The sequence below is a fragment of the Colobus angolensis genome, unplaced genomic scaffold (assembly GCF_000951035.1).
Source record: "Colobus angolensis palliatus isolate OR3802 unplaced genomic scaffold, Cang.pa_1.0 Scaffold32, whole genome shotgun sequence".
Lineage (NCBI taxonomy): Eukaryota > Metazoa > Chordata > Mammalia > Primates > Cercopithecidae > Colobus > Colobus angolensis.
Window position 1 is genome coordinate 9172674 of NW_012116488.1, and position 10277 is coordinate 9182950.

Below are 10277 nucleotides of genomic sequence, written 5' to 3' on the forward strand. Positions count from 1 at the left end.
GGAAGGAGAATGATGGGAAGTGAGAGTGAATTGAAAAAAGTTTTCTGTTTCAGATACCTCTCCAGAGAAAAATATCTTCAGGTATATCAAAGTGAAAATGATGATGATGACAAACATTTATTGAACACTTACTGTGGGCCAGACATTACACCAAATGACTCATGTATACATTTTGCAGTTAATTCTCTCAACAACTCTAAGATAGGTATTACTTTACCTTGATTTGATGCTAAATTGAATTGCTCTAATGTCACACAGCAGTCAATATTTGAACTAGATCTACCTGATCCAATTTTATATGTCACTGTCCAAAGCATAAACATCAAATGACTTTCAAAGCTTTCAAACTCTGGAAAAGAAATGAGCAAGCACATATTCCACAAGTATCAGGACAATGTCTGAACAGGTTTGTACTCACTGTAAACCTAGCTGGCTAGGAGAAAGAGGAAAGGATTATTTGAAGTAGTCCTGTGATGAAGAAGAGAACAATTATCCTGATTGTCCCCAATTGCCTGCTTCTGTAAGAGCCAAGAAGCTCTTATATACCCATGGAAGCTGGGATTAATGATGACATCCCTTTATCCATAGGCGTGAAAGCTCAGGATGGACAGACGTTTGAACATCCCCGACTGGGAATCCTGCCCTTAACAAATACACTAGATGCAGATACATGGTTTCTTGGCTGCCTATACTCACGCCCATCTGTCAGGATGGCAGTATGCCTGCTCACATGTTGGTCAAACTGTCACTAGGGCATAGGTGCCAAGCAATGATAGTTTTAAATGGGCAGCTTGCACAGCACTATAAGAGCTTGCTCTTCTGCAGAAAAAAAAAATCTCTGTGATAATACTGAAGGGCTGCAATCACAAGTGAAATATTCTTGGTCACTCTCAACATTTCAGTGGAAAAAAGATCTAGACAAGTAGAAAAGAATCAGACTAAGGAAGTTAAATCAAACAGAAAAGGTACTTTAAAAACATCTGAGTTGTTGCATGAAAGCTTTTAACACTGCCCTTCTTTCATTAACACGTGTCAATGGTAACCCCTTACACTGTAAAATCCTTGGCCCAACAAGTCAGCAATGATTTTTTTCTTAATCGGATGATACATTTTTCCATGTTCTAAATAGGAACGGAAATGCATTGATTTCTAGTAGTTCGACACTATACAGGTTCTATTTGTTGACTGATTATTTTTAAAATGACTTAAGTCCAATCTACAGCCATGATAATCTTTTAAATGCACAAAAGAAAGCAGAAACCAAATGAGATCCCCACAGATAAATGGTGGGGGAGGGGAAGGGTATAATTTGCCGGGAGAAAGAAACCAAGTGAAGTAGGCACTAACAAAATGGAAAGTGAGTACTTTCGCTCATGAATTTAACAGGACTCAAGGGCAAAAACACAGATCTGTTATCTTTTCACATCCCCCTGACTATAAGCAAAATGTTCCTATACTACATCTAGGTTTCTAGTGTATCCTTTGATATCTCACATGAAATACATAATGTCCTTACTGTCTGGAAATTCTTCCCTAAGACCAAAACCTTAAAGTTGCAATTTGAGCCATTTGTTCTTATACAGTCCTCAGGATTTTGAAGAACAGCTGGTCATCATCATTTTCCGTATAGTTCTTCACATACAAGTATCAGGACACACTGATCTAATAACCCCTGAGTCTCCTCTTTGCCATGATAAATAAATCTGATCCCATTAACTTTTCCTCATTGGACCGACTTATGAACTCTTTATGTTTTTATCATTTCAGTTGCTCAACTCTTGGACTCTTTTCAGGCCTGGTAAGAAACATCACCCACATCAACAATAAGCCAATGGAAACTACTCTTTTTCCTACATGTATAACTTAATAACAGTAGCATAAATATGAAACAGTTTGGAAGTCCCGCAGACTTCTCCATATCCATCACTGAGGACAGTAGCAAACTTTGAAATCTACCACTGCCTTCTAGAAAATACTAGGAATTTATAACATTCTGAAATAACACCACTTTTTTAGCTTTCTGGCAGATATTTGTAATACAAAGTAGTAAGTCAAGGGTCATGATTATATCCCATTCTTCCTACCAACGTATCACTGCCAAAAATTGTCCTAAAACAACTTCTCTTTAATACCATTTCTATCATACCATTTTCCTGCTTAAGAATATACAGCACCTTCCTAATGGCCAATGAAACTGACTACAAATGCTTCAATCTAGCCAGTTTATATACTCTTTCTTTTTCATGAACTAATGATTCTTCCTTTACTTCTCTACTTCCCTTCACTTGCGTAACTCCCCAAAACGGCCAGTTCTTACTTATTTTCTCTAGAACAGATCTTTGCCCATGTTATTCTCTAAAATGTTTGCCCACTTTTTCCAGACTCCAGCCATGTTATACCTTCAATAAACCTGTATTTATTCGTACTTAATTGCTCATTCATTTCTTCCAGTCTTTGTTTTGATATCTAATTTACAGTATATGGCCAAGTGATTTTTGATTTTTAAAACTTATTCAATGGAGAAAGGATAGGCTTTTCAACAAATGGTTTTGGAACAACTGGACATCCATAGACAAAAGGAAAAGAAAAATGTACCAAGATCTAAATCTCACATCCTGTGCAAAAATGAAACCAAAAAGGATCTAAATGTAAGACATATACGGGTAAAACACTTAGAAGAAAAAATGAAAACATCCTCCTGACCTAGAGTTAGGCAGAGAGTTCTAAGAAAGGCACTAAAAACACGATCCATATATTGAGAAGTTGGACTTTATCAAAATTTAAAACTTTTTAGATGCTAAAGACACTAGAAGAGAATGAAAAGACAAGCCAGAGACCGAGAGAATATATTTACAAATCATATATTTGGCAAAGGATTTGTATACACAACATGTAAAGAATGCTCTAAAATCAATAAGAAAACAAACCAATCACAAAACAGGTGAAAGGTTTGAACAGACAAATCACCAAAAAAAACAAAAACATGAATGGTAAATAAGCACATGAAATCATCAGCCATTAGGATGAAAATTAAAGCCATGAGGAGATACCAGTACACACAAAAAATATCACTGATACCAAATGGTAGTAAGGATGTGGAGAAACTCTCTCTCAAATACAGTAGCCCCCGCTTCATCTGTGAGGGATACATTCCAAAGCCCTCAGTGGATACCTTAAATGATGGAGAGTATGGAGAGTATCAAACCCTACATAAATATGCTTTTTCCTATATATACATTAGATATACATACGATAAAGCTTAATTTATAAATTAGAGGCAGTTAAGAGATTAACAACAATACTTCATTATAACAATAGGCTAGCAGCTGGGCACGGTGGCTCACTCCTGCAATCCTAGCACTTTGGGAGGCCAAGGCAGGCGGATCACCTGAGGTCAGGAGTTCGAGACTAGCATGGCCAACATGGTGAAACCCTGTCTCTCCTAAAAACACAAAAATTAGCCAGGCATGGCGGCAGGCACCTGTGATCCATTACTAGGAAGGCTGAGGCAAGAGAATCGCTTGAGCCTGGGAGGCAGAGGTTGCAGTGAGCTGAGATCACACCATTGCACTCCAGCCTGGGGGACAAGATCGAGACTTGTCTCAAAAAAAAAAAAATGCCAGCATCACTAGTCTTGCACTTCGGGTCATTACTAAGTAAAATAAGGGATTCTTGAACACAAGCACCAAGATACCAGACAGTCAATCTGATAACCGAGAGTGACTAACTAGCTGGTGGGTGGTGTATACAGTGTGGATACGGTGGACAAAGGGATGATTCACATCCCACCTGGGAAAGAATAAGAGGGCTCAAGATTTCATCATTATATGACCCAACAGTTGCACTTCTCGGCATTTATTCTAGAACAATTAAAACTTACAGTCACACACCAACCTGTATACTAATGTTCATAGCAGCTTTATCTGCAATCACCGAAAACCAGAAACAACCCACGTGGCCTTCCATTCCATGGGTAAATGGTTAAATGTGATACAGTCAAAAAATGGACAAGCACTGTGCAATTATCAAAAGCAGGAAAGTGACACTAATACAATATTCATCATTGAACTACTTATTGAAATGTCAGCTTTTACATTCTTTTGTGTGTCTAATTCTAGGACATTGTGTCATGTGTACAGCTTCATGTAACCATCACCACAAACAAGACACTGAACTGTTGTATCATCTCAAAGAAAGTCAGCCCTAACCCCAGCAAAACCGGTGTGTTCTCCATTTCTATAATTCTGTCATTTTGAGTATGCTATATAAACGGAATCATACAACCTCTGAGACTGGCCTTTTTCTCTCAATACAATGCCCTTAAACTCCATCCAAGTTGTTGCATGTACCAAGTTTGTTTCTTTTTTTGATGGTGGTGTTCTACTGCAAGACTATCACATTTTACTTAACCATTCACCCATTGAAGGACATGTGAGTTGTTTCTGATTTTTAGCTACTATAAACAAGGCTGCTACGAGCATTCATGTACAGGTTTTTTTGTGAACGTAAGTTTTCATTTCTCTAGGATAAAGGCTCAGGAGTGCAACTGCTGGATTGTGTATCAAGTGTATGTTTAACTTTTCGAGAAATTGCCAAACTAATTTCCAGCAATCATTTTAGATTCCTACCAGCAACATATGAAAGATAAATTTTACAATCAGCATTTCTAAAGTATTTTCTGCAAGTCTGAAAAAACAAGATTAAACTTCTTAAATGTTATAATCTGAACTTATTATTAAAAAATGAATCTTAGAACTTTGTTCCTGATTCCCAAATAACAGATTTGTTTTATTACCTCTAAGAAAAAAATGTATACAGCTGACCCTTGAACAACTTGAGTGTGAACTGTGCAGGTCCACTTATACACAGATTTTCTTCTGCCTCTGCCAGGTCCACTTATACACAGATTTTCTTCTGCCTCTGCCACTCCAAGACAGCAAAACCAACCTCTCCTCTTGTTCTTCCTCCTGAACCTGCTCAGCACCAAGACAATGACGATGAAGACCTTTAAGATGGCCCACTTCCGCTTCATGAACAAGAAATATATTTTCTCTTTCTTAGGGTTTTCTTAATAACATTTTATTTTCTCTAGCTTATTGTACTGTAAGAATATAGCATATAGTACATATAACGTACAAATATGCGTTAATCAATTGTTTATGCTATTGGTTGAGCTTCTGGTCAAAAGGCTGAGTGGTTATGCTTTTGAGGAGTCAAAGCTTATACATGGATTTTCAACTGCATGGGGGTCAGCACTCCCAACCCCTGAGTTGTTCCAGGGTACACTGTAATTACATATAATCTCTATGTTGATAGCTGTTGCCAAATTATATAGTAAACTGCAATAAAGTGTGAAAAAAGCAACTCTAAAGACTACAGTAGAAACGGTAAACGTTTCTTTCCCTATGTTTTCTAGACACAATCTATAAAGACTTAAGGTCTAACAGTTCTAACACTTAATATTGTGAAATGCAATCACAATGCATTAATACTTAGTGTCATCAAACGATGACTTTTCTTTAGCTGTTACTTGATAAACAGAGTTTAAGAAAAGCAATTAACCTGAAATAAAGCTATGGTTATCTTAGCTATGTCTAAAGTCATGGTTTAATTTTAGATATAAATGACAATTAGATAATGCAATCTCTTTTGGATTCTTAAAGCAAGTATCTAAGTCTAGAGCAGACATATCTGCCGACATACAAACACCCAGACAGATAGTCCTCAAAAAGAAAAGAAAATACACAGAAAGAAATTATAAGGTCCTCGAAACAGTAGAATGGGGCTGCTGGTGTTCCTAATGACTTTCAGTTCTCATGTTTAGTCCCCTAGAGGACCAACTATATTGTTCCTGATACTGAGCTCCACAAGACACGTGTCCTTCCATTATCAGTATAATATTTGCTTTAAAAGTGTATGACAGAACATTCCCAAATCTCAAATTACCTTGCAATTTAATTATTACTTCATCTAGTGTATCTTCCCATTTAATGAATAAGACTTACCAATAAACATTTTAGTATACACGTTTAATATTCATCTTCAATATTTGTCAGTGTGAACAATATCTACCTTAATTTTCAAATCCTAGAGCACTGGTTCCCATCCTATGGGCAAGAGACCCATAGAGAGATAGGAGTAACTGCAAAGAATCATCAAAATCCATGTACTTACCTAAAGACTAAATAAATATGATTCACAAACATATATTTTTCCAAGCTGACAAAGATGCTGTGGCTAATAAAATTCTTAATAAATTTCCTGAAGAATGTTGGTAAAAGTAGAGCAGTTTCTTCTCATTAGTACTTATTGATGAATACTAAAAATCTAACTCCTAATATGGGAGAAGGGCCATCGCTCATACCTCTCTAGATTTTCTAGAGAGCTTTTCTTTTTCAAAGTGTTGCCCATATGTCACTGAGAACAAGAGTAGTAGGATGTGCTTGAATTTGAGTGCAAAGATTTAAGACATTGGGAGAGATGGAGCAGGAGTAATTGGGAAAGTGCATGAAATTACTTCAAAATAGCAACTTCGGAATGCTGGGTGCTTAAATATCATTCAAGCACCAAAGGGAAAAAAATTGAAAGGACACAGCCCTCTGCATCTTTATAATGGCAATGAGAAATAGATTCACAGGAATTTTGATCAAAGGAGCCAAACTTATCCTAGGGTAAAATTACATCTTGGTTACAACACCTACCTAAATGTTTTATTAGGGTTCTATCACCCTTTTAAATTAATCTTGCACCTTTATTAAACATTTTCTACATTTTAACATTAATAGTACAGTTTTTCAAATGTGCCCTACACATTTATTGGATTATTCTGTGCTGGATGCTAGATAAAGTTTAAAACAAAAACAAAACAGACGCACATTAATATAAAATAAAGAAAACTTGCTTCAGCAAAACACTACAATAGCAAGAATAGACTTTGCACCTAGCACAATTCCTTGCAAATAGGGGGCACGTGATCTCTGGTGAATAAATGAGTCCATTTCTTCTCCGAAGAATAACCCTGGCAAGCATGTAAAATATCCAACCAGTCTGAAAAATATTCTCCAGTCCTATTCAGTTACCAATCCATTCTCAGAACCCATCAAGAGCAATTTTCATGAAAGCCTCACTCACACGCACAAAGAGGCAGCATTTAATTCCCATTAGGCTCACTGCCTGATCTATGGAGATACAAGCATTTGCACATTTGCATAAATTCAGGAGACATCCTTCATTTGATATAAGGTAAATCTTAAAGCTTCGCTTCATTTCCAAATAAGTTTTATTTTTCAAATCAAAAATATTTTTAAAGTTTTATTTTTCAAATCACAATCCTAATCATAGTACATTATATCTTATTAGGGATGCTTTTAAGAAAAAAAACTATAGCTGTCAAAATTAAAATCTTGTTTTTTCATCTCTAGACATCTGGGACATTTCACTTATATATTTATTATTATTTCACATTAGTTCTCAAAGTTAAAAAAAAAAGCTGGCCTATTTCCTTTAAGAAATTTAATTTTAGGGTCTGTCAACATTTTGAATGCATTACTGTTATTTTTAAAATATACACTTGCATACTGGAATAAAACTTAGCATAAGCTTTCCATATAACCATTTCCTGGGCACTTACTAACTTACTATATGCCAGGCTCTATGCTTAACACATTACTCCATTATCTCATTTGTTTAACAAATATCCTCTCATATTTTTTGCAGCACTGAGCATAACAAGAAGCCACTGCACTATAAAGCTGGTATTTGTACTAGATACCAGAACTAAATTGACAGTAACGCCTAACACAAGTTTATTGTTATTAAATTCAAGTTGTGTTACTGTATTAACACAGAATCTGATCAGCAATGTTGAGATGTAGAGAATACCATCTGTGGTAGCATCAACAGAGAAAGCTATTATTAAGTGACTAAGTTACATTCCCTTCTATAGGTAACAGATGAACATAATAATATCCACCCAGAAATTTAATTCCAATCACTACATGCCATTTTGAAGAACATAAACGTAACCTACATAAAATGACTATATAAAGAACCCTTGCTTCCTTCTGAAAACGCTTCAAAATTCTAGATTAAATTCTCCCCCAAAGTATCATGCTCAGCATGTCATAAAGAAAGGTTCCTTTATTGCGAACTCTTGAAAACAAATGCTGCCCTACATTTTTTTTACTCTTTTGAATTTCAGATTCAACAGATGGGCAATTCCAGTTTAAAAAAAAAAAAAAGAAAGAAAAGAAAAGAAAAACACACACACAATAATTAATGAGGTTCTTCAACACTTCCCTAAAACATCCTCCCAATAGCAAAACTGGTGTTTCCAAGTTGTTCCAAGAAAGGGACACAGGAGAGGGAAGGCAAGAGCCTAGACAAAGGAAAACAAAAATGGGTGACTTGAAAGAAAGGACATCAGAAAAATGGGTGGCCTCAATAGGAACCTATAGTGTCTGACTCTGCTGCTGTCTGTCGAATTTTAATTCAATCACCTGAGAGTTTTGACACGAGAACCAAAATACTATTTCGGTGGTAGGGAAAACTATGCGTTGCCCTTGAATGGACCTGCATCAGTAAAGGATGCCACCCTGCCAGGTAGGGACAGAACAGAGGAGGAACTGTCAAACGGGATACGAAACTCCTTTGCAAAACCCACAAGCGGCTCTAACTGCCTTGCATCAGACAGACCCTCAAGTACAAGACCACGGGGCCTCCCCGCGACGTGACAGGGAAATAACGGGCGGCCTCGCGGTCCCCAGGCCTGGCTGCTATCCTCAGGGGTCAGCCTCCCTCTTCCCTCTCAGGTCTCAAGTCAAAGGTCACATCCTCTGAGATGCCCTCCCGGATCACCTAACCTAGAGCCTCGCGCCCATTCCTCTTAGCCCGCAATTGCCTGTCCCGTTTCTAAGAAAGCATGTCCGTATCCGCAAAGCATCGCAGCTGCGTGTGTTGTTTCCCTTCTAGACAGAGAGCTCCGCGGGGCAGGGGCCTCGCCTGCGGTGTTCACCCGGAGCCCCGCCTGACAGACCCGGCTTCCCGGCGAAGCCCGAGGCGGCGTTTGCGAGCTCGGCCGCGACACCACGCGCGTCCAGAACGTGGAGCTCAGATGGGGGCCGACCTGGCCAGTCCAGGCATCCCCAGGATCGCCGGCGGGGCCTGAGCGAGACAAGCAAAGAGTGAACGCCCGCGCAGGCGGAAGCCACGCGGCGGAGCGCGGTCCGGCGGGGCGGCCGGGGCTGACGGCGCCTCCCGCACCCCGGCGGACCCACAGACTGCCAGGAAGGCCCAGTGCCGGCCCAGCCCCCGGCCGCCCTCCTCCGCGCCCCCAGCTCGGCGCGCGAGTCCTCGAGCAGTGTCGCCTGCGGCCTCCCTACCCTAAGCCGCAGACCCGTCACCTTCTGCCCAGTACGAACTTCCCGCCGCTTTCGCCGACTCGCAACCCGGCAGCGGCGCCGGCCCCTTCGCACCCTGCAGTATGGAGCCTTCCAATTGGCTCGGAGGCGACGGGGAAGGGCGGGACGAGCGGGAATGCGGCGGGGCGGGACGGAGGCTACGCTAGCCCCGCGCCTCCCCGGGAATGCCGGGAGCTGTGGTCCAGCGCTCCCAAGGCATCCTGGGAGTTGGAGTCTCTTCGCTGCAAAGAGAGATCCCCGTCCTTCTGCTCCCTAGCCTTCTAGGAAATATGGTTTACAGCCTTGTTCTTAGTAGCTTGATTTATTGTGTTGGCAGAGAGTTGGATGTAAAATAAGTTTCCTGTTTCTGTTAGGATTAAATGAAATAATCTATAGACAGTACTTTAAACTTAGTTGGTGCTCAATAAATAGCAGATAGTATTATTCTGCCCAATCATTGACATGTGTCTAAATCCTACTGTTTTTCGAAGCCTATTTCAAAGCCTATCTCAATGTCTACCTAATCATCTGCAGTGTTTCATCTGTAATCAACGTATGCCACAGTTTGCGTTGTGCTTATTATAATCAGCTAAGTCTCCATCACCCATGAGACTGAAAGCTTATTGGGCACTGGGTCACTGTTCTAGGTCAAAATCACTGAAGTCACAGGCAGAGGGAAATTAACAATGAAGCCAATGAAGCATAAGCTTCAGGACCTCACTTGCGCAAGTCCCTCAATGAGTTTACATAGCTTTTTGATTTTTTATTTGTCAATTTTACTTTTCTTTTCTTTTCTTTTTTTTTTAAGATAGAATCTCACTTTGTCACCCAGGCTGCAGTGCTTTGGCGCAATCTCGGTTCACTGCAGCCTCGACCCCC

At 39.5% G+C, this 10277-nt stretch overlaps 1 protein-coding gene across 2 annotated transcripts in view; it reads right to left on the bottom strand.

The window, feature by feature from the left end:
* The window catches only part of VRK1 (vaccinia related kinase 1), an 86125-nt gene extending 76395 nt beyond the window's left edge, over window positions 1-9730 (bottom strand). The window contains exon 1 of one of the 2 annotated variants that reach the window (XM_011951489.1): window positions 9381-9730. The gene's annotated coding sequence lies outside the window, so the exon portion shown is untranslated. Of the gene's footprint in view, window positions 1-9013; window positions 9099-9380 lie in introns of those variants that run through there. The other variant, XM_011951488.1, reaches the window with a different exon arrangement.
* Window positions 9731-10277: the final 547 nt, after the last annotated feature.